Source organism: Euprymna scolopes, chromosome 22, assembly GCF_053919585.1.
Source record: "Euprymna scolopes isolate OS-2025 chromosome 22, ASM5391958v1, whole genome shotgun sequence".
Classification (NCBI taxonomy): Eukaryota; Metazoa; Mollusca; class Cephalopoda; order Sepiida; family Sepiolidae; genus Euprymna; species Euprymna scolopes.
Genome location: NC_136503.1, coordinates 68690737 through 68717225, shown reverse-complemented (window position 1 = coordinate 68717225; position 26489 = coordinate 68690737). Strand labels below are relative to the sequence as shown.

The window sequence follows — 26489 nt, the reverse complement described above, 5'->3', positions numbered from 1 at the left end:
GATCAAAGGTCTGTTGTTAATAGATGCTGTTCTTAGCTGTTTAAACTTTTCTTGGCCTTTTAGCCAAGATCAAAGTGTAATATCTGTTCTTACTACATGCTGTACTTATGTCTGTAACTTTGTGATATAAAGTGGGGGATCACTTTACTGTATTAATTTAATGTAAAATGATCACCCACTTTACAACCAGTCAGTCTCAAAGCCATTCAAGTCATTCTCCAGATCATTCAAGTTGGTTTTGAAGGATTCCAGTTATTTTTTAAGCATTCAAGTCATTCTTAAGGTCATTCAATTCATCCTTAAGTTCATTAAAGTCATTCTAAGTCATTTAGTTTTTATTTATTTAAGTCGTTTCAGCCCATTTTTCGGTCATTTTAGTTTATCTTTAAGAATTTCATGTCAATTCTACATTCACGCATTCATTCATTACACGAGAGCACGCGACTAATGGCTATCGGCCTTGTTATTCTAGTATTTAGAAGTAATATTTTTTATTATTCTTATATAAAATATAATACGACGTATTTATATAGTCTTTGTTGTTTCTAACGAAAGACGTTAGATAAATTAGACGCCTACGGTAACAAAAAAAGGTGATATTAAGGTCATCATATCGTGAAAAAGAGCGAAAGAAATACAGAGGCAGAGAGATGTGCGACTTGTCAATGAATTACAAATTAGGGCTCATTATAACGAAAGAAAATTACATTTCAAATATAACTCAATCCCATAACTAACGTACATTTCTTTATATTATTTGTGTTATTAAATTAGTTATCAATATAAAATTAGTATAAAAATAGATTGTTGTAAAGAGGCAGTTACTTTGATAGAAGGAAACAAATGTATTACCCTCAACAAGCAGGATACTTTTTTTCAAGTTCATTGGTTCGTCACTAGGTTTATGCGTTCACATCACTCGATCAAAGATCAAAGTTTATCAAAATATCGAACCTCGTTTGTGACTAAAATTTTGTTTATATAGGCCCAAGTATCAATGTCACAAAAAAGATGAACGTCATAATTTTGGCGATAGTTTCAGTTCTGTTCGTCGTAGAGACTCACTACATGGTCCATATTATATACAATGAAGTTCTAAACCTTATGATACTAGCAAGGTGACAGAACTTGCCCGTGATTGAATGATGAGTATGGTTTCACACTCCCATATTTTTATTACAACCGAAATCGGTGAAATCGCTCATTCTTTCAATCAAATCAATTGTTTGTTTACCTTAGTATGGAACCCATGGCGGTGCACTAAGAGAAAGCTTCGCATGCCTCTCGCAGTAATTAGGGTCAAACTACCTTGTAGTCTACATTGCACTGTTGAGAACCTACTGTTGATTTTAATACTAATTATTTTTTTTTATATATAATGGTTTGAATTTAAGTTTAAAATGAAAAAAAGAATCAAGTGTCCTGCTGCAATTTTTCTTTAAACAGAAACATTTATAGAACTTACTGTTGATTTTATGTTAAGCCTTTCGGCTTGTGCAGTAATAAAACTTCTTTAAATGCACTTGTAATGTTAGTCTGTATAAGGTGTTACTTTTGGTAGAAATCGCCAGTTACTTCTTTCATAGGATTATTTCGATTATAGGAATGTATCGAAAACATTCCGATACAAAACCTATCTAAGAACACTGCAAGGCATATAAAGTACCTTCGTGTGAAATAAAAAGAAATCGGGCCAGCTGTTTAGGATTTCATAGGGAACAAACTAACAGACACAGACACAATAGAAAAAGATTATTTTTATATAATAGGTGAGATAGAGATAAGGACTGTGCTTAAATTTTACTGGAATTTTATCTTCCAATTTCTCTAAATTTGATACCATTAGGAAGAATTTCAGCCTAATCAGATTCGTTGGTTTTTGCATTATTAACTTTTAATTGAATAACTTTTATAGAATACTAGCCTGGGTGCCCGGCGTTGGCCGGGTGTTTGGAGGTGTGTGCTGAGCAAAAAAAAAAAAAAAAAAAAAAAAGTAGACAGGCAGGCAGGCTTGAACCTGTATCGCGTAGGAGGCAAAGAACGTGACCCCCAACCCCCAATGTGATATCTTTGCTGTTGCGCCCATCGCCAAACCGGAAGTGACGTAGGTTTAAATTAAGGCTAGTCAATCGAACAGAAGGGATGACTTTCGAAAATATTGGAGAAAAAAGTAACCCTTCCCTGTAGAAAAGTGCCTCGTTGAGGGCGAAGGAATTAATGTTTTTAGCGAATTTTTCGATATTTGTCGTCCGAAAGGTAGAGCTTCAAAACGATAGCAATCACGTGAAAATCCTTCGCCTCTGTCGAAAGTTTTACGCAGACATAAAAACATACATACATATAGACAGACAGGTGAGATTCATATTATAGATGTAGAATATAGGCCAAGATAAGCGTTTAGTCTATCTTTACGGTGTGACGCGGATGTATAGTGTCACGACTTGCTTATGTTTTGAAGAAATTCCATTGATTTACAGAACAGTTGCATTAAATTCGTATTCTCTGAAAAGGAATGGAGGTGCCTTTCCCAATACAAAATTAATAAGAACGAAAGAAAACAAAGAAAAATAGAAAGTAGAAGATGAAATCGAATAACAAAAATAGGCAAACAACGAGTGAAAGTAAAAGACGAAAACCTGTCAAATTGTTGGAATTAATCCAGAGGAAATAAGTGAAGTCTAATGTTTTATCGCTGGAAAACAGGCTTAGGATCGGCATTTTGGTTCTCCAAAGAAAACTTTCGGCATATATGGGATTAACAGGATTTGGAGAGGGGGGGGAGCAGAATAAGAACCAGAAGGATGAACATGAAGAGAGAAATGAAATAGCGTTTTTCAATCGCATAATTTTGACAGTTGGACGCATAGAAATTCCACAGTGGTATCTTTCATCTGTTGTGTGATTAAATGTATTTCCATTATACGGACGTTTGACGCGAATGCAGACCCCACGATATTACCACACAACCTTTGTTCGAAGTGAAATCTAATTATTTAATAACTAATGTTAATATGGTTTCTGAATGCATAGTGATATAAGCAACTATCGCAAAACTCCTCGTAAGAAGTTGTTACATATAACCAGTTTATAGCCTTCGGCTAACACCTAAGCTAGTACCATCTTAAGAAAAGACACATACAAGATCTATCTTAAAAAACACACATACCAAAAACTAGCATTTTTGCTCGAGTTTTGTATTAGATAAAACGAAATCGTATAAATAGAGGACGAAAGAGAAATTCCGATAGAGGCGGAGGTATACGGAGATAGCCAAGAGAAAGACCGAGGTATACGGAGATAGCCAAGAGAAAGACCGAGGTATACGGAGATAGCCAAGAGAAAGACCGAGGTATACGGAGATAGCCAAGAGAAAGACCGAGGTATACGGAGATAGCCAAGAGAAAGACCGAGGTATACGGAGATAGCCAAGAGAAAGACCGAGGTATACGGAGATAGCCAAGAGAAAGACCGAGGTATACGGAGATAGCCAAGAGAAAGACCGAGGTATACGGAGATAGCCAAGAGAAAGACCGAGGTATACGGAGATAGCCAAGAGAAAGACCGAGGTATACGGAGATAGCCAAGAGAAAGACCGAGGTATACGGAGATAGCCAAGAGAAAGACCGAGGTATACGGAGATAGCCAAGAGAAAGACCGAGGTATACGGAGATAGCCAAGAGAAAGACCGAGGTATACGGAGATAGCCAAGAGAAAGACCGAGGTATACGGAGATAGCCAAGAGAAAGACCGAGGTATACGGAGATAGCCAAGAGAAAGACCGAGGTATACGGAGATAGCCAAGAGAAAGACCGAGGTATACGGAGATAGCCAAGAGAAAGACCGAGGTATACGGAGATAGCCAAGAGAAAGACCGAGGTATACGGAGATAGCCAAGAGAAAGACCGAGGTATACGGAGATAGCCAAGAGAAAGACCGAGGTATACGGAGATAGCCAAGAGAAAGACCGAGGTATACGGAGATAGCCAAGAGAAAGACCGAGGTATACGGAGATAGCCAAGAGAAAGACCGAGGTATACGGAGATAGCCAAGAGAAAGACCGAGGTATACGGAGATAGCCAAGAGAAAGACCGAGGTATACGGAGATAGCCAAGAGAAAGACCGAGGTATACGGAGATAGCCAAGAGAAAGACCGAGGTATACGGAGATAGCCAAGAGAAAGACCGAGGTATACAGAGATAGCCAAGAGAAAGACCGAGGTATACGGAGATAGCCAAGAGAAAGACCGAGGTAACGGAGATAGCCAAGAGAAAGACCGAGGTATACGGAGATAGCCAAGAGAAAGACCGAGGTATACGGAGATAGCCAAGAGAAAGACCGAGGTATACGGAGATAGCCAAGAGAAAGACCGAGGTATACGGAGATAGCCAAGAGAAAGACCGAGGTATACGGAGATAGCCAAGAGAAAGACCGAGGTATACGGAGATAGCCAAGAGAAAGACCGAGGTATACGGAGATAGCCAAGAGAAAGACCGAGGTATACGGAGATAGCCAAGAGAAAGACCGAGGTATACGGAGATAGCCAAGAGAAAGACCGAGGTATACGGAGATAGCCAAGAGAAAGACCGAGGTATACGGAGATAGCCAAGAGAAAGACCGAGGTATACGGAGATAGCCAAGAGAAAGACCGAGGTATACGGAGATAGCCAAGAGAAAGACCGAGGTATACGGAGATAGCGCAGAGAAAGACCGAGGTATACGGAGATAGCGCAGAGAAAGACGGAGGTATACGGAGATAGCGCAGAGAAAGACGGAGGTATACGGAGATAGCGCAGAGAAAGACGGAGGTATATGGAGATAGCACAGAGAAAGACGGAGGTATACGGAGATAGCGCAGAGAAAGACGGAGGTATACGGAGATAGCGCAGAGAAAGACGGAGGTATACGGAGATAGCGCAGAGAAAGACGGAGGTATACGGAGATAGCGCAGAGAAAGACGGAGGTATACGGAGATAGCGCAGAGAAAGACGGAGGTATACGGAGATAGCGCAGAGAAAGACGGAGGTATACGGAGATAGCGCAGAGAAAGACGGAGGTATACGGAGATAGCGCAGAGAAAGACGGAGATATACGGGTAAAAAATAAGGATACACACCTAACTATGCAAAGACCATATGATAAATACACAATGGCAATTAAACAGAGACTACACGCAATGACAATCAAATGAAATTCATTTTATCTTTATGATGGACCAGGAAAATTTTATGAGGTGAAAACTAACACGAAAATATTCGGGTATATATTACACAACATGGCGACTTTAATGTTTATTTGCAAAACAAATCTGTTTTATTGCTCCTTTTCAAAGTTTCATATAATCGAGAGCGAAAAATGAAAACTTCCACATACACAAAAAAAAAAAAAAAAAAATCCCAGCAAAACAGGAAAAAGGAAAAACCATATACTAAAATAACAGTATTACAAACCAACAGATTTTCTCCGTTGGCGAAACTATTCTAATTGTATTATTTCAGTCCTAATTTTTTTTTTAATTGTCATTTCACAGTTTAAACTGTGTTGGAAAACTAATAAGTAGTTAATGGTTTGATGCGACATTATTAAAAAAAAAAATTAAAAACACACACACATACAAAAACAGATTCTGTTTCTGGATTTTTTTTTTAGATAAGGATTGGTTTAGATTGTTCAGACTACGATTCTCATCTTGGGTGTTATTTTTACGACGTTTTAGTCGATGTAACCTACGAGCTTCCTCAAGTGTATCTTGTTACACTCAGGAATCTTTCTGCTAAATCCGGACATTTTTCTCGAACACCGGAATCTGTACACGCACACACACACACACATATATATGCCACAATCAGGTTGACACATCGGTTGGCGTTAGATCACCAAAGTTAAGCAATGATGTGCGTGGTAAGTACAAGACGGGTGACCATTTGGGAAGGTTGGAAATTACATGTATCGCGCAGAGTCATACGAAATTTCCATGTTAGTAGGTGGAGATATTAATTCTCTGGGAGAGATGCCCCTCTAGTCTTAGTTAGGACATGCATTTAGGAGAAGGTAACTCTGATGACGTCGGCAAACAGAACTTTGGATGTCCGTGGAGGAGGGCGAATCTCTAGCAACTCATGGTATCATTCGTTTACCTTCTATTTACTCTACTTCAGATTCTCTAAGATTATAATTCTCCTCTATATATCCGCAGTATTCTGAACAACTAGCTGTAATTCCTTAGCTGTTCATATCATTAGGGTTAACTATATAGTTACCTGTCAGCAACGCACATATGCGACTCGCAATCATATGCTCTACAGTTCATTGTAGTCAACATTGCACTTTAAAGAACCTATTGTTATAATTCTTTTTCTATCCTTTGCAAATGATTCAAATCATAGTATGCTATTATGGATGATAACGAATACCAGTTGTCAAAATTTCAGCTTTTCACAATTGTTATTTCTAACAAATATTAGGTTTAAAAATTTTGTCTATTAGTTTTGGACGCGACTGCATATGTTAAAGAATATATATATATATATATATATATATATATATATATATATGCTAAAGCAAGGGGTCAAAAGTGGGTACCAGACTAAGAAAGCTAGAGAAATTATACACGTGATACGCGCCTGACTCTCATATATATATATATATATATATATATATATATATATATATATATCAGTGGGGGTCAGAAGTGTTTGCAAATTGTATAAATTGATAAATTTCAATATTTTCCAATGTAATAACTATATTACTCACTGTTTGATATGCAAATATATGAAGTAAATTCATAGAAACGGAAACCAAATAATCATATTCTGGGGGAGGGTATGGATCTTCAAATGATCTCAGGAAGGAATATGGGCCAAAAGAGTTTGCAAGCACTCATTTACCCGCAATAAATATCATTTTTAAACATGATATAATTCGAAAGATTGTGTCATCATGATTATAGTACCATACATTGATAACATATTACAAGAAAACAACAGTTATTACTCAAATAACAATTAACAGAACAATACGAATTTATGAAACTATTTAACCCTTTATTCGCTTTCCTCCATTTTTAATCAAATCAATCAGCCTACTATAAACAGAGGATGGTGATGTATGCACTTGCTGAGGTGTGATTTCAGAAGATACCTTCTTGATTCTCTTCCAAATGTCTTTTTTACTATGGAATTGATGTCCGTTTTCATAAACCTTCCTCTTCAGAATCGACCAAAGGTTCTCTATCGGATTTAAATTCGGAATGAGGTGGCCAGTCCATCAGACGTACACCAGACATCCCCTTGTCTAAAAGCCAAGCTTTTGTGAACCGAGAAGTATGGCTTGGAGCATTGTCTTGTTGGATAATTAGATTCTGGTTGAGAGCACCATTTTGTAGAATTCAACCAGGGCAATAAATTTGCTTCCAAAACTTACAGTAGTTCATAGAATTCACTTTGACAGAGTCAGGAACAAGAAAAGGACTCACTTCCAATAATACCAGCCTAAGTCATCACTCCTCCTCCTCCCTATTGACGTCTGAATCGCAAGCGTGGCTATTGCCTTTAAGAAGCAATCCCTTGGCCCAACCGTCGGGGCCGTCGAGGGTTGCTCTGGCCTCGTCAGTCCAGAGAACATTTTGAAAATTGGTTTTCAAATATTTAGTGGCCATGCTAGTCGCTTCTGAGAGTTTATATTACTCAAAGGAGGACATTTTGTCTGTGTTCTCTGGTTGGCTGTCTGTTTCAAAATCCGATTTCGGGTCCTTTTAGAGATGCCAGACACTCCTGCATGGTCGAAAATAGCTTTGCTTGTGCTGTGTGGATTTGCTAGCAAACTCCTCTTGATTTTGCTAATATCTCGTGGTGAAGTAACCTTTGCTCTGTCACTTTTATGCTCTTTTTCTTCCATCTTTGCCGTCAATGAAGAAACGTTTCACAGTTCGATGATCTCGTTTCCAAATTTTCGAAATTTCCAATGTAGACGTCTTTGCAGCAAGAAAAGTAACAATTTCACCCTTCTTTCTATCCGTCTACATCTTTCCTTTAGCCATTATCAATAAATTAAAATTACCTGCATAAACTTTTGGCTCACCTGAAAAGTGAAAAATGTCGAACTATTATTAAATTCTGGCTTTTATCGTAAAATGTAGTAATGGGACGAACCAGCAAATGATGGAAGAGTCCAAAATGAAAAATAAAGCAAAATTAATAAAGAAATTGAGAAAAAACAGGTTTGCAAACTCTTTTGACTCCCCCCCCACTGCATATGCTAAATATATATGTGTGTGTTGGTTGTTTGGGTTGTTTTTGTTTTATGCCATATCAAACTTTTTCAGGTTATTTAATGCCGAATCCAGTGATTTGGAAGGAAAACTTTTTAATGGAATATATATTTTTTCAAGTCGGTTTCTATTTAGCTTATAGTGGGTACACTAACAGGTACTAACACTCCGGGTCAGAGTGGACCCGGAGTAATAGAAATTAAAGGGTAGCTCCACACTCCCCAAAGCCCGCAAGCTGGGGCCGCACCATCGGATATAGTTTAAATTCATATCCAGGACATGAATATATATATATATATATATATATATATATATATATATATATATATATATATATATATATGCGTGTTTATATATATATATGCGTGTTTATATATATATATATATATATATATATATATATATATGCGTGTTTATATATATATATATATGCGTGTTTATATATATATATATATACATATACATACGAACAAACAGTTAATAAAACATGTTTAAAACACTTTGAAATGAGTTAAAAACATTTAATCTGAAAATAAACACTAGATAAGTGGATAGTCCTTAATCCGCGGAGTTTCGAAGAAATACTTTCCTTCTCATTAGAGGGTAGGAATTAGTTAAATGCGGGATCGGATTTTGCATGCAAAAGTATTTGATGAAACAACAAGTAAGTCAAAGATCTTACTTGATAACAAAAAAGTGAAGCAGAGGGAATATGCTGAAGGAAAAGGTGATTACACGTGAATGGATAGTCTGGTGGAAGATAAATAATCCAGTGAGGGTAAAATCCAAATATATAACTTCAAGAAAGTTAATTGAATTTCCATTTGCACAAGTAAAATCCAAAGAAATCCCGTTATTGGAAGATGGTCCAAAATAATCCAAAGGCAGAAATCCATGAAATAATGTGTACAAGGGAAAAAAGAAAAAAGAATCCAGTAATATTAAAAAAAGAAAAATAACATATGCTTTTCACTCTACTGCCGAGGCATGAATATAAATAAGAAAGATCAGGGAAGAAAAAGACAAGGAAAAAACATTAAATGGTGATAGAATTAAATATAAAATAGAGAAACAAATGTCAAAATGACCCAGACAGGAAATGTTAAAGGCGCGAAAAAATATATAGGGCAAAATAATATAGATCACCCGAAATGTACAGGTCATCACTTAAAAAAATGTCAGCAAGAGTTGTTAGAAGACACTATATATAGTTATATTTTATATATGCGTGCTAATTATATATATATATATATATATATATTAGCACGCATATATAAAATATAACTATATATATATATATATATATATATATATATATTTATATATATATTCTTTGACACATATATAATTTGTCATTCATTTTTGGGAAAAGGATTCCAGCATTATTATATTATATTATTACTATTATAAGGAAAATGCGAAAATAAGAACGTATTTGTGTTTTGTTTGTAGAAAGTTAAGATAAGTCATCAGTACTGTAGGTTTCAAACCTGCTAATCAAGGGCCGTTTTAGATACTCATATCAAGCTCTCCTTAGCTAATACTCATCTATTTTATAACCGGAAGATGACACATATACATACACTTTACGAGTTCACGTCTAACTTTACAATACTTTTTTTACTTGTACATTTTGAACTTTTACGTTTATCTTTTTTACACCACGAGTTTAGGTAAAATCGTAATGTGTATATATATATATATATATATATATATATATATATATATATATATATATAAGCGAGATAAGACACTGATAGAAATTCAGATGAAAAATCCTGATAGATATTACTTGAAGTAATACTTTCAAGGAAATCCTAGCCAGAAAGGAAAAGCATCATAAAACTAATAAAATAACTCCTATATATTCCTTTGTCAAGCAATAAATTCTTAAATCGAATATGTCTTTATATGTTTTTTTCAGAATTTAAAATTTAACCGCGAAACTTTATATAAGTTTTTTTCTTATTTGGCAGAATACTCCAAAACCGGTCTTTAATCCACGGCGTATCAAACAATGCAAATTCTTCTCATCGGAGAGAGAAAAAAAACTGTTAGCAAAATAATCTAAATGTCAAGCTAAAATTTCTTTTTTTACATTTCTATTTATTTTTGGTTGCTGTATTTGATTACATGTTTCCTCTGATTAGTAGAATTTGCATTCTTTGAAACTCCGCGGATTAAGGGACACCTACTTATCAATTTTTCAAGTATTCTGCCGACTAATAAAAACTTTGTAAATTTCTACTTTACATCCCTGTTCTTATTACTCATCGTAAGCTCTACTATCGTCAGTGAATGCGTTGAGCTTTTTACATTTGGTTGGGATTAAGATATAAATAACTATATTTATATTTGAGTTTGGAATTTGCTTTTTCCTTGATTAGTAAATTCCTCCTCAAAGTGTTTCTGTTATATATAACTACTTCATTTACTCACATAAAATTAATATACGAAAGTATAGATTTATGCATAAACTTTAAGTATTTACTTCAAAAGTGCTCAATACGTAGGTAGAGCTAGTTAGTAATTTATAAAATATATATGACGATTCATCCACTATAGGATTCGTCAGGCTTAAGCCTGGCGAATCCTATAGTGGATGAAACGCAGAATATTCAGTGTAGCTTAATCGCCATATATATTTTATAAATTACTATATATATATATATATATATATATATATATATATATATATATACAGCATCTATCGTAGGTCTTATCATTCATATTTTCCGATTTATTTTACTCTAAAATATTCAAATTGAATTGGCTTACAGCTAAAAATATCGTAGATTCCATTGTGTCTTTTTTGAAAAGATGAATTGCTCAAATTGTGCAGAAGTAATGATCGTTCTGTTGCGAATTCGGATAAGCGCCACGGGCAACCACGTGCTTTCCCTTAACCGTCAACGCCGTCTAACGCTCCTTCCCAAAAATATGTTATTATCATGAAGATCGTCGTAGATGCCATCTTTATTATCGACAATGACATGCCTGACCTAATACGGACGTGGAACGTCTTGAAAATCAAAGGATTTTTATTTTTACTGCACACTCGACGGCTCGTATGATTTTTACAAGGGACAGGGAAACCTCTGCCGGCCCCAACACAAATATTCAGGTTCTGCTATCATGGCAGTAGAAAACATTAAAATATACAAGGTAAATAAACAAATAATGGCAATTAAAAAACAAATGCAATTTTGCTTTTAGCTTCAGGTGAAAGGGTAAATGAACAATTACTGTGAAAACAAGTGTGTTCAAGTCTTTATTTTGTTATTTTTTATTTTCGTAATGTTCTCGACACGGCGAGCAAATATTCGGGTCTCCGGGGGTAGTTGATATAGCATAGCTCCGAGGTTCTTATTCCAGTCTTCGGTCGAAAGCAGTAGAAGTTGCTGGAATAAGATCTTTGGAGCCATATTATACTAACTATCAATAGAGATCCAAAATCTTACCATCTGCACCGAAAACTGTAAAAAAAAATTACAAAACACGAAATTTCCGTAGTATTCAACCAGAATGTCACACACACAAAAATATATGCATATATCTATATATATATATATATATATATATATATGTCTGTATGTGTGTTTATTATAGAAAAAATAATTGAATCCACGTAAAGCCTAAAAGCTTACTCACATATATAACATTTTCCGGGAAGACAATGTACCTAATTTCTAAAGAAACTATGCAGTCAAGACCTTTTTTAAAACTTCAGACTCAAAAGATGTTTGCTTCGGCAAATAAAACTCTGATAATCTTCGTTTACGTTCTTATAACTCATATTTTAATCGGATTCATGTGTTTTTGTAGTATTTATCCGATTCCATGCAACGCTCTGTTCCTTTTAATTTATTATTAAACGTTTATTTTTTATGCTTATTTTTGTTTTTCTTTTATACGAATAAAAAAAAAAATCTTACAGACAGGAAATTAGGATATCACAAGTTGAATTTGGGCACGGCTGTCAAATCGAACCAATCCTGGAATTTTTTATTTTCATGATCTTGTAAAAGATGCCAATCTTAAAGACGACCAGACAGAAAGAAATAAGAGGAAAGTTTTAAAAATATATAAAGATACGAGTATACGCCGAAAATATAAATAACAACAAAAAAAAAAATTGTTTTTATACATATTAAGACTAGCTCATACCCGCTCCTTGAAGGCACAGTGCCCGGGTATGTCAATTTCCATCTTCATCACGCTCTTACCACTTTGTATATAGTATGAAAAACATATTTAGTATAATAATAATATAGAAACAGAATATGTTACTTCTTTGTACGTCATGGGTCACCACTTATCAAGGCCCAGAGGCCACTTAAAAATAAGGATTGAATGTTAGTTAGAGGGGGAGACGAGATCAGATATAGTAGAGCTTGGATATGGTTAGATTATCTAAATGAATGACTCAATAGGAATTTATTCACATTATACTTGAAGACAAACATGTTATAGTCAGCCGGTGAGTAGACAAACGGCATTGTGTTCCACAGATTGAGAACTCTAGAAAAAAAACATCTTATGGCATTTTCGATTAGTTTTAGGCACATATAGCGTGTGAGGAAAGTTGTTGGCGGTTGTTTTAGCGAGGCGAGTATTTGTTGTGAATGTTTTATGGGGAGCGACCACAGATTGAAGCTCAGTCGAATACCTACCATAAAGGTATCAATAGAACGAATACAGGCTCGCACCATCTCTTTTTTGGGGGAAAAAGAGGGAGTAAGGAGGCGAAAATGTCATTGCCCACGAAATTTCGAAGACAGTTTGGTACTTTATTAAGGTAGGCGAAGGTGTTTTGTTGGGGTGCAAAATCCGGCATCAGTATTTGAACGCGAGAGTAAGTAACTGATGAATATATTTACGTATTGTTTATCGGCAAAAAGAAAAAGCAAGAAAATATTGTGCAAAAATAATTTGCTTTGATCTTACGTCGATTATGTTTACCGTTTCGTACATTAGAAAAAAGTCATTTATTTAAAATTTATATGTTTTAGGTTGTTTTAAATCCAAACGAGATTTATCCAATAAAGAATCTTTTAGATTCACGCGAAATTCGAACACTAGTAACAACCGTGTAAAAATTATTGCTTTGGTTATGTGTATCTTGACTACTCAGTTTTATTGTCATTTTTATATATTTGTGTACAAACCGCATAATTTTTCCTTATTTAAATAAAATGCGATTTTACTATATATCCTTATTTTATCATCAAAATAAACAATAATTTAATTCAATAATTCGACATATTATTTATACATGAGCCGGATATAAGATACTTCTTATCCGGTCCATACAACTCTTATATCCGGGCTACCCTGTACATGAACACAGGCTCTAATTTGGGATCAAAGAAAATGTCTCTTATGTCAGTGTTTCTTACATTCGGGTCTCTTATATTCGGGTTATATATATATATATATATATATATATAGAGAGAGAGAGAGAGAGAGAGAATAGGTGCTATAAGTATCCGATACAAAGCAAAAAGTTGATTTATTTTTACGAAAACAAAACTAATAAAAAAATGCTATTCTAATGTATTTTGTATGAATACAAATCTCGTATAAAAAAATCATAAAAAATACATTGGAATAGCATTTTGTTATTGTTTTTGTTTTCTTGTTATAAGAATAACTTTTTGCTTTCTATCAGATAATTATTGCGCTCACTGTATACACACACACACACACACACACACACACACACACACATATATGTCATCCATATACAGTACTGTTTCGCAGCTTATCAGTGCGGCTAGACAGGCAACTGCCTCGAGCCGGGATCGAAACCCGACCACTCAAATGACAGTCAAGGCTTCTCACCATTACGATATACGGCGGATGCTGAGCGGGTAATATATATATATATATATATATATATATATATATATATATATATATATATATGTGTGTGTATTTAGGCAGCAAGTTTTCATTTAAACCTATATTGTTGAAAAGCAAGGAGAGTTTCTGTTAAACGAATTTCCTTTCGCTTTTTTTTTTTTTTTTTTTTTTTTACTAATTTACGTATTAATATCATTGTAGTATAGGATCCACGTTGTTGCATTGTGTCCGATAGCGCTTTCTATTGGAGCATCAGTCGTCTTCAGGCGGTTGTTGCTCTGCTGGCTTTAAAATACATACATATCAAAATCTTTAAACTATATAAATTAGCTATAGGTGACCACATATTTAGGTCTTTTATTGTATATTAATTTTCTAAACAGCTTCTAATAAATTGCTATTCTATAACGTATAGTTGTAATTTGTCGTATTTTCCGATATATACGAACTATTTTCGTCGAGGATAAAACATACGTCGCTGGGGATAGATAAAAATATATATTAAACTTCGATCGGCCCTGTCGGTGAGGCATTAGAATACACCGACTGCCTCCCTGCAGAGGGTAAAAGTCCCTCAATGGGGGTCCTGGAAATGACCTTAAACTATATCCAGTGGTGAGGCCCCAGCTTGCGAGGTTTGGGGAATGTTGAGCCACCCTTTAATTACCATTGCTCCCAGGTCCACTCTGACCCGGAGTGGTAGTACCTGTTAGGGTTCCAACTATGGGTTAAATAGAAACCGACTTGAGAACAACAAATATATTCTATTAAAAAATTTTTCTTCAAAATCTTTGGATTCGGCATTAAATAACCCGAAAAGGGTTGATATGCCGTAAAACAAAAACAACCAACCAACACTTTGATGATAGCCGACAGCTAAGAATCCATAAAAAGTATGCCATTATTAGATATTTTTAAATTATAGGAAAATAAAAAATAGTTTTATCTGTTTTTGCACTGACTTTCAATGGAAGTAATTACTGTAGTATGGGTTCTGTTTTCATAAGACCACTCTTCCAGGCATTCCTTCCTCTTTTTTGTTTTAAAGAAGCTGCGTGTAATCCCGAGTATTCCACCACCCTTTGAGGAGAGTGTAATGTAGTATGTGTTCTGTGTCAATCAGCTCATCTTCCCAGCGATGTCCTCCTCCTTTTAGGGGATGCGGAGTAAAGTACTATCTATTCTGTTGCCATTATACCATATTCATAGACAATAAGTTTATCTCCTTAAAGTCTAACTCATTCTCATCATCTGACTTCGAGGGACTATGTAATCTCCAAACAGTTCGGACATTTGGTGACTGCCACATTTAATGCTAAGAACATTAAGCAGCTCTCCTTTAAAAATCATCAAACTTCTCCAACCACAGATATCTCTGACAAATAACATTCTACCGCTTTTTAAAAATAGTTTCAAGTAAAAATATTTCTGATATTTCTTGAATAAAATACGCTATTTAATATTTGTATAACAATACATAACTATTATGATTCTATTTACGTATTTTTATCGTAAAAAAAAAGAAAAGAACATTGCAAATTATGTTGCTAGGCTAAAATAATACACTTTTAAGTAATGATATCATTTTATGGCTACGTTTTTAGTGATATGTACAAATTATAAAAGTGAACATGTTTATTGTTTTGAGCTTGTTGTAAGCCTCAAACGCGCTCTTGGAAAATGTGGTGTTTAACTGGTTTTCAATGTTCTCAGCAATGGCCTGATCTGTATCTCCTATTTCTAGATAGACCGCTAGAGCACTTACTTCGAAATACATTGGTATTAACGTGGCTACATCCTTGATCTTCTGCAGCCTTTCCACCAACTTCAGCTTGTTAAGCTACGCAACCACGTCACCTACTCCACTAAATGGCCTCAGGATATCGCTGCTCAATCTTACTCGGTCACCCATTTTTGTCACTGCGCCGAAATAGCTTGACGTTAAATTTGAACTCAACCTCAGATCAAAAGTCTCAAACTCAAATCCAACTGTTCTCTTCTCTCTGAACTTTCCACATTAACGCCCAAAATAAAGAAGACGGCTCTTTTATAGAGAGACCCAACCACATCTCATTTGCATACGCCCCCCCCTCTCGTCACACCACGTGATTTTCAGTTCATAAATACCAGGGGGCGGCCATTTTTATTTTCTCTTTTTTTTCTTCCCTAACACGAGCCGCACGATGCATGAGGTAAGGTTCTTTACTTTTAACCACACGCAATAATCTACTCTGCCAATGTTTGGTCCAAATTGAAATTTGATTTGTAAGGGGGTCGGGCCTGTGGAACAAATTCGATTTGATTTATAGTCGGTAAAAGGGTAAGGGGGTCCACATTAAAAAATTAGAACTGGGTAGGCGTAATTCAATCGTTAACATTTTATATATGTATATATATATATATATATATATATATATATATATATACATACATACACATTTATATGTTTAAATGTGTTATTTTATTAAAGTTTTAATATGAACGTTTCCTTAGGTAATACGATATCGAGTAGCGATGGAGAGTAACGTTTTTTTTCCGATTCTAGCTGTGTGCAACTAAGTCATATTTTTTTACACTTTTGAAATTGCTACTATATATTGGGTACAATATAATAATCAATAGAGAACTGACTATAATAATACAAAATCAGCATTAAACATTAAAATACAATTAAACGTATTTCCCGACCGGGGAAACGCCGGGCGCTCTGATAGTTATTAAATAAAGCCAATTATTTAAAAAATAAATATATTTCTTTAATAGCATTTTATGTTAGTGTTTTCTGTTGATTAAAGAAAAATATAGGACAAAAAGTCACGTAAAAATCTTTAATACGTTTGTAAGTTTCGAATTCCTATTAGCATGGTAGAAGCACTTAGTAATTTGTAGTTTGTTTATTTTCTGGCCAATCATTTAAATGTTTTTATCTGTGTGCAAACAGACCACTTCCCAAAGCGCCATAACTCCTTTTTTCTTTTTTTTTTTAACTTGTATAGATAAGCACTATTTGTTGGGCGCCATATTTAGCTGACATGTTTTCTTTTTAATTTTCCGTTTTTAAGAAGGAAATAGTGCAAACTTGAACAGAGTTAAACCAATAACAATAATTAAAAATATCTGTGAAGCCAAATGCTTCCATTTTACACGAAGAGTTTTTTAATGTAAAAAATAAAGCAGACGGAAAAGGGAGAAAAAAAGAATCGATGAAACACGAAAAATATTGCCTCATGCCCCCACCAAGAAAGCAGAGCGAATAAAAAAAGGAATAAGCTAGAAACACACACACACACACATATATATATAGTGTGTTTTATATATATATACATATATAGTGTGTTTTATATATATATATATATATATATACATATATAGTGTGTTTTATATATATATACATATATAGTGTGTTTTATGTATATATATATACGTATATAGTGTGTTTTATATATATATATATATATATATATATATAGTGTGTGTGTGTTTGATATATATAGATACATATATAGTGTGTGTTTAATATATATATACATATATAGTGTGTTTGATATATATATACATATATAGTGTGTGTTTGATATATATATATATATACATATAGTGTGTGTTTGATATATATATATACATATATAGTGTGTGTTTGATATATATATATACATATATAGTGTGTGTTTGATATATATATATACATATATAGTGTGTGTTTGATATATATATATACATATATAGTGTGCATTTTATATATATATATATACATATATAGTGTGCATTTTATATATATATATACATACATATATAGTGTGTGTTTTATATATATACATATATATAGTGTGTTATATATATAAACATACATATATAGTGTGTTTTATATATATATATATATAACTACTATAACTACTTAGTTTACTCACATAAATTAATATATGAAAGTATAAATTTATGCGTAAACTTTAAGTATTTACTTCAAAAGTGCTCAATACGTATGTAGAGCTAGGTAGTAAGTTATAAAATGTATATGGCGATTAAGCTACACAAAATATTTCGCGTTTCATCCATAAGCCTGAGGAATCCTAGCGTGGATGAAACGCGGAATATTCTGTGTAGCTTAATCGCCATATATGTATAGCCATACGCATCTGTACATAGAAACACATATACACTTATTTATGCACACAGACATTTAAATATATGTAAAGGTTTTAAATAACGAAAGAAAGGAAACATAATGAGTCGATATCAACTGTGTGAAGAACATGTTGCCGACAGGGAAAGAACCAAAAATATGTGAACGTTTAAAAGTTGAAACAACACCTGTCCTAAAAAACGGAAGTCAAGTATGCACATGTCAGAAAAAGCTGTGAACAAATGACAAGGAAAGAAACATTTTCACACACACTTATACATAGTAAAAGATATATACTTGTAATCTACATGTTCCATAAAGTTATTTGTAATATATATATATATATATATATATATATATATATATATATATATATACTCGGTGAACCCCCCCCCCCAAAAAAAAAACAGAGGACATTCAATTGTTTTTCTGAGCATTTTACAGTCGACGGAGAAAAAAGGCCAAAGACCCTAGTGTTTTGATGTGATGTTTTGAATATAATAAACTAGTTATGACCAAAGTTTCATTTCATTCAGACAAAACACTAAGAAACGAGGCCTAATTAGAGTTGGGGCCCCTTCTTTTTTTGGTCACCCTATATATATATATATATATATATATATATATATATATATATATATATATATATACTAGCAAAAATACCCGTCGTTGACTGGGTTCAAAAACAACCTACAGAAAATGGACTCTGATTTATGAAAGTATTATAGGTTATGAAAAGGAAGGGTTGTAAAGAGATAGCTTCGAATTTGGGGGTATCAAAACCAAAGCAAAATATGATGAAAGTAAAAATAAAATAGATAAAGCCCATAATTTATTATACCATACCTGTTCACACTGAAACACTTATCACAATATTCTGTGGATATATCTTCAAAAACCTTGTTAAACTTTGTAACATATTTCCATTCTATGGATATCAGGGGCGAACGTACACCCCATAATTTTATTATACCATTTTTTTTTCAAACTGAAACATAATTATCAAACTATACTTACGCAGGTATATATGAAAAGTCTTTAAAGTTTGTGCTTATTTCCATTCTATGGAGGCCAGGCGCGAACGCAGACCTCACATTTTTATTATACCATCCCTATTTAAGTTAAAACATAAGTAATGCGTAAGTATACTTTGATAATTATGTTTCAGTTTGAAGAAATATGGTTTAATAAAATTATGGGGTGTTCATTCGCACCTGACCTCCATAGAATGGAAATATGTCACAAAGTTTTACAAGGTTTTTTAATAACCGAGAAGGCGGAACTGCTTTCCCAGCAATTCGCCTCCAACTCAACCTTAGAGCCAATAAACAACTCCCAAATTTCCTTATGCGATCTGAAGCCACACTAGATGATGTGAAAAATCACGCCTTCTCATATCTACGATATCATAAAAAACTTAGGCACCCCAACGCGTGTGAGTTTGATCTGATCCCTGCTATTCTAATTGCCAAATGCTCAGCTGAGCTAGCCCCCTTAATTTCGAAGCTCTGTAACAAATGCCTTGCTGAATATTGCTTTCATAATAGCGGGAGGATAGCCTCTGTGGTACCAGTTTACAAGAATTCTGGTGAAAGATCTGACATAATTGCCCTATCAGCTTCCTCTCCCTATTCGCTAAAATCTTGGAGACCTTAAATAATTAAGCATTAATCTACCACCCCGCAAAAGCCAATCATCTTGCTGACAAACAGTATGGATTTAGGCAATGTCGTTCTACTACAAATATATTAAGTGGTCTCTGAACGCATGAACCGTGCACTGGAAAAGGCGGACAAATGTGTTCTGATGAACTTGTTGCACTTGTGCACCCTTGATGTACGTATCCCCGACAAACCTGCTTACAAGCAAAATCTCACCCCTTCATTGTTGAGGTCCTTAAATGACAGAATCTCTCTACTCTAACACTTTCTTCTCAAACTTTGGAAAATTTTTTTACTTCCTGCTTCCCTGACTGTACAAATCGGCCGAAGTTTAAATGTAACGAAACCCAACATCATCTTAATCTTTCTTAAGCATGGTCCAAAATAGAAGCTCCTTACGTCCAAGTGAGGATATGCCTTGTTAGGGGTGAACGTGGGTAAAAAAAGAGGACGTATAAAAGGAAAAAGAGAGATTAGGAATGAGAGGTATAGAGGAGGAGGGAAAAAGGGATTGACGAGAGAGAGGGGGGCAAAGGGGGAAGGGAGGGAGTGGACGAAGAGAGGGAGTGGACGAAGAGAGGGATTGGGCGAAGAGAGGGAGTGGAGGAAGAGAGGGAATGGAGGAAGAGAGAGAATGGAGGAAGAGAGAGAATGGAGGAAGAGAGAGAATGGAGGAAGAGAGGGAATGGAGGAAGAGAGGGAATGGAGGAAGAGAGGGAATGGAGGAAGAGAGAGAATAGAGGAAGAGAGGGAATGGAGGAAGAGAAGAGAAAGAAAAACGTTAAAAGAGAATAAAATGGAGGTAAAGAGAGTCAGATGAAAAAGAGAATGAGGTATAGAATAGGAGAGAGAGAGAGAGAGAGAGAGAGAGAGAGAGAGAGAGAGAAGAAGGTCAGAGGAAGAGGTGAGGGATAAAAACACGACAGATAGACAAAGGAAAAGAAACAGAAAAAGAGAGCGCACGTGAGAGAGAAAGAGAGGAGTAGATAGATCGTGATGGAATTTGTGTTAAAAGATGTGTGCGAATATTCCACATATATTTAAATTTCGGCATCTTTTATGATCTTGAGTCGCTTTTAAAAATCTTGTTATAGAAATATTTTAAGAATTTTAAGAGTTTTTTTTTTTTTTTTGCTTTCTGACATTCGCATTCCTGTCTTCAGAGATTTTAGTCGAACGCTTCTCGCTGACTGCAACCTTGGAATAAGGAGTTAACTAGCTCAAACGTACTAAAAGTAAACTCAAGCAACCTCAAGAAACCTGTACACTAACGTATATCTTGCGTGTCAGGTCAGCCTATGTCGTCAGAGATGGGAAAAATCGTTCGTTGTCTTAAGGGGGCTACAATAATTTAATTGAACCTTAAATAAGTTATCCCGAAAATACGGGAAAATATGGGACAATAAATTAAGTCCATTGACAATCGATTCGAGTTGAATAGAAATTATAACTAGGGCTACGACAAAAGAATATTCTTATTGTTTTGACTCTCTAGTATATATCCGACACATTTAGACAAAGTTAATGTGTGTGTGTATGTGAAATGTGGTTATCCAGACATAAGTATTTCGTTGTCTACGACTCATCGGTACGCTTAGGGTAAACTGATATCATTATTTGATATGTAATATATTTCACCATATTTCTGTCAGTAGTTTCGTGTCTTTGTTATTAGTAGATCTACGACAACAGCATATTCTTTTCATTGGTTTGACTCTCGAGTATATATCCGACACAGTTAGACACAGTTAATTAACCGATAACCACATCACTCTATATAAAAGCATATAAGATATCCACGGATACATACTCAAGAGTCAAAACAATGAAAAGAATATGCTGTTGTCGTAACCCTAATTATAACCTTATCACCACCACACACCAATTTAATTCTATGTATACACATACGATATTATAAGGAGATAATATATTGGTTATAGATTTTCAGCATTTACGTCCACAGTGCACAATATAAAAGTAAGGCGAGGTAGTAAGTTATAAAAAAATATATTTATGGCAATTAAACTACACAAGACTGCCAGCGTTTCATCTCCACCAGATTAAGTGCATGGAATTCGTGTTCCGTTACCTTGCAATTAGCCTGATGACTTTCACTCCATCACAGTTACGGTCAGACTAGCATCCATCCCAATCAAGGAAACGAACAGCCAGATAGTTGATCTTCTACGATTATACACATTAGACACGAGCGCCGTTGGTAAACATCTCAATGTTTCATAAAAAAAAATATTGACACCAACAGGACAATGCTGCATCTGTTTATTTACTAAGAGCTTTGAATTAGACTAAACCCAAGCAAGGAATTTAACTTACGACAATGGTTAAACGGAAAATGAGGGCTTATATAGTCATATTTGGTCGCTTCCTCTTTATCACAGCTCTTTAATGCACATAAACTACCAACCATTTCAAGCAAGGTATCAGACCTATAATAGATAACTATATAAATAGTCAGCAGTCTTTTGAAGGGGAAATGAACATTGCTGACAAAGTGGATTGCGTAGTAATATAAAACGAGTGGATAAGCATGGAAACAAATTAGTTACACTAACTACACACATAAGTATTATACTGATTATATAAGGGGACGGCTCAAGAACTTGTTTACATTGGACTTGAAGACGCACAGGCATTCGGGCCAGGTGACCCGAAAAGGATCAAAGGTTACATCGATCGAAATGTCGCGAGAATACCATCTTAGATGAGAAACGTAGTCAATATGATACCAATTGTGCATCGTCATCAAAAATGTTTAACACTTTTGTACAGTGAAACCCGGATTTAATAAACCTGAATATAAGAAAAAGAGATATAAGAGAGATTTTCTCTCGTCCCAAATTAGAGCTTATGATAATGTACAGGGTCACCCGGATATAAGAAACAAGGATATAAGTATTACCGGATACAAGAGAATTGTAAGCACCTTATAATAAGTCTCTTATATTAGGGTTACACTGTATTTTCTAAAGCTTTACAAGAAATAGAATTCCATGTACCAAAGAGATCAGAGATATATTGTTTTTAGAAAGCGCGACAGAATTATGAATAAAAATCTTGTTAATAATTTCAAAGTGATTCTCTTAACTATATTAGTTAGTGATGGCCATGTAGTTTTCCTCGGTAATATTTAAAACAAAAAACGTTTAGGTTGATTAAAAAAGCATGTTATCTATTTCGGGTTCCTTAAACTATCGTGCCTATAATTTGATACATCATTTTGAAGAAATACAGACTCGTAACCAAAGGATTTTCTTGTTAAGCAGATGACAATGGATCATGGAAAGAGATTACTGAAAGAGAAAAAAAAAACGAACAAAAATAACATGGCGGCTGAAACCTTGCAACGTGCAGCGATTTTTCAACAAATGAAACAGTGAAAAACGCTAACAAAAACCTTTTTGATGAAGCCGCCATTTTATAGTTATGACTATTTAAATAGGAATACTAAAAGTCAAAGCAACGTACTTACGTTAAGCGCAATGTAATGTGCAAAAATGACGAAATTAATAGATTAGTAATTTTGTGTGATCTTTTTTTCAGATGCGTAATTGGTTCTTTTATACATATCGGCCCGTAGAAATCCCATCGAACACTGAGGATTATTTGAAAGGGAGATTTACTAAACAAAGTGACATTTACGAGGATAAGATATCTACTTCGATAAGCAGGTTATTTTGTAGAGAAATAGACAAGAGAAAACGAAAAAGCGAGATATAAAGACTGGGAGAAACAGAGCAACATAACGATATATTATAAGAAGGAGAGAGAGAGAGAGAGAAAGAGAGAGAGAGAAAGAGAGATAGAGAGAGGGGGTAGAGGCCGGCAGAGAGAAATAACAAGAGTAAGACGTCGAGAAAAATATAAATAATGAGAGAGAATTATAAACAGAGAGAGAGAGAGAGAGAGAGAGAGAGAGAGAGAGAGAGAAAGAGAGAGAGAGGCAGCAATAGAAAACGAGGGGGAGAAAAATAGATATTTAATAGTCTACTATACTACCTGATAAATTGATTGTTTTTACCCCGGGTAAAGTTGATGACGTCATATTTGATGACATCATTCCCTTTAAATAGCGGTTAGTATAACAGTGCAATTTAGGCTGCCCGTCAACGAAGGGTCTCATTATATAGAATTGAATTCTATACTGGAAAATATTTCCTGCCTCCACTACTTTCTGGAAACTAATTTTGAGCATATGATATATAGAAAAATCCACGGTTAAATATGAATGTTAAAGATTCATGTAGTTATTAATTATGACCACGATGCAAAACGTCAATACCTAACAGACCTTTTGGATAACCTTAGAAAATGTCAGCAGCAAATATAGTAAATTTTAACGCAATCATTAGGACTGCTGCTGCTGCTACTACTACTATTACTACTACTACACCACCAATTAGAGGCTCCCTGTTGTGATCCCGAGCGATATAAACTACTATAGAAACAAATATAGATGTCTCCATTGTCAAACTTTCACAAATACTCGTCTATCTACAACGACTATCAACAATTTCCCCCACTCTATCTGTGTTTACACCTAAACGTGCATTCTACGAATAAAGTTTCTTCTCTAGAACTGCACGACTGTGGAACTCTCTTCCGCTGGCCTGCTTTTCAGCTAACTACAATATGTCCGTCTTAAAGTTCAAGCGTAAACAAGTTCTTGTGGAACCGTCCTTTTACATATTAAAACTATACAAGATGTCCTCTACTTACAGATACTATACTTTAATCCCAAAGATTACTATACACTCGTTAAGCTTTATCCTCGATTGGCTTCCGGCATTGATAAGTGCTGACTCCTTTGAGGAGGGGACAACTAAAAGTGTATATGGCGGACTAAAAGATCAAAACGAACTCGGATCTGCCTTCATTGAAAGCACCAGAAATGTAACTGCAGTAAATGTTTTTTTAAAAATTTTATTTGAATCAAACAAACATTTTCATTTGCTAAGAGAAGATTACAACGGGGCAAATCGGTGAATTGTTCGGATATTTGTTGCCTAGTTATCCAGTTATGAGTGTATGCAGGCTGTGTCGGAAAAATTCTGACACTGGTAAAAAGGAAACGAAAAATGCAATAAAAACAACAAAAAAGTTGTATATGCAGAGACCCGGAAGTTTATTTTGCAACGGTTATTTTGCAATGTTGAATCCAGAAATTTTAGATCAAAAAGTTTTTATTTTGCAAGTTTTTTTATACTTTCAAATATTCATTCATGTTTGGTCTGATTTTTTTTGTAGTAAGAAAATGATTACTTTTTTTTGTAGTAAGAAAATAATTTTTTTGTCGTAAGAAAATGATTACTTTTTTTTGTAGTAAGAAAATGATTATTTTTTTTGTAGTAAGAAAATGATTATTTTTTTTGTAGTAAGAAAATGATTATTTTTTTTGTAGTAAGAAAATGATTATTTTTTTGTAGTAAGAAAATGATTATTTTTTTTGTAGTAAGAAAATGATTATTTTTTTTGTAGTAAGAAAATGATTATTTTTTTGTAGTAAGAAAATGATTATTTTTTTTGTAGTAAGAAAATGATTATTTTTTTGTAGTAAGAAAATGATTATTTTTTTGTAGTAAGAAAATGATTTTTTTTGTAGTAAGAAAATGATTTTTTTGTAGTAAGAAAATGATTTTTTTTGTAGTAAGAAAATGATTTTTTTTGTAGTAAGAAAATTATTTTTTTTTGTAGTAAGAAAATTATTTTTTTGTCGTAAGAAAATTATTTTTTTTGTAGTAAGAAAATGATTATTTTTTGTAGTGAGAAAATGATTATGTTTTTGTAGTGAGAAAATGATTTTTTTGTAGTAAGAAAATGCTTATGTTTTTGTAGTAAGAAAATGATTATTTTTTTGAGTAAGAAAATGATTATTTTTTTCTAGTAAGAAAATGATTATTTTTTTTGTAGTAAGGAAATTATTTGTTTGTAGTAAGAAACTGATTATTTTTTCTAGTGAGAAAATGATTATTTTTTGTAGTGAGAAACTGATTATTTTTTGTAGTGAGAAAATGATTATTTTTTGTAGTGAGAAAATGATTATTTTTTGTAGTAAGAAAATGATTTTTTTTTTTTAGTAAGAAAATGATTATTTTTTTTTAGTAAGAAAATGATTATTTTTTTTTAGTAAGAAAATGATTTTTTTGTAGTAAGAAAAGGATTTTTTATTTGTAGTAAGAAAATGATTTTTTTTTTGTAGTAAGAAAATAATTTTTTTTTGTAGTAAGAAAATAATTTTTATTTGTAGTAAGAAAATGATTATTTTTGTTTTTGACTTTGCAGATAATGATTGACATTTGCGCAGAGGAAAAACACAATAATATCTATGTTTGGTGCTTTTTTTTGCTTCAGACACAACATTCTTTAAAAGGTAATACCACCTTAGACTTTAGTGGATCTGAAAAAAATGGTAACTAAGGGTTTACTGCACACTAACTGAACATTTTTTTAATATCATACACAGGACTTAACATCATAACTAACCCAGAACAATAGAGTTGCATTACTTTTCAGTGTAACCGTCGACACTGAGGATATATATATATATATATATATA

General features: G+C 33.9%; 1 protein-coding gene and 1 pseudogene across 3 annotated transcripts in view; one reads left to right on the top strand and one right to left on the bottom strand.

The window, feature by feature from the left end:
* Nucleotides 1-26489, bottom strand: part of LOC145243459 (uncharacterized) — a 542590-nt gene that overhangs the window by 447121 nt on the left and 68980 nt on the right. The window lies entirely within an intron of this gene.
* Nucleotides 44-180, top strand: LOC145244176 (U2 spliceosomal RNA; annotated as a pseudogene).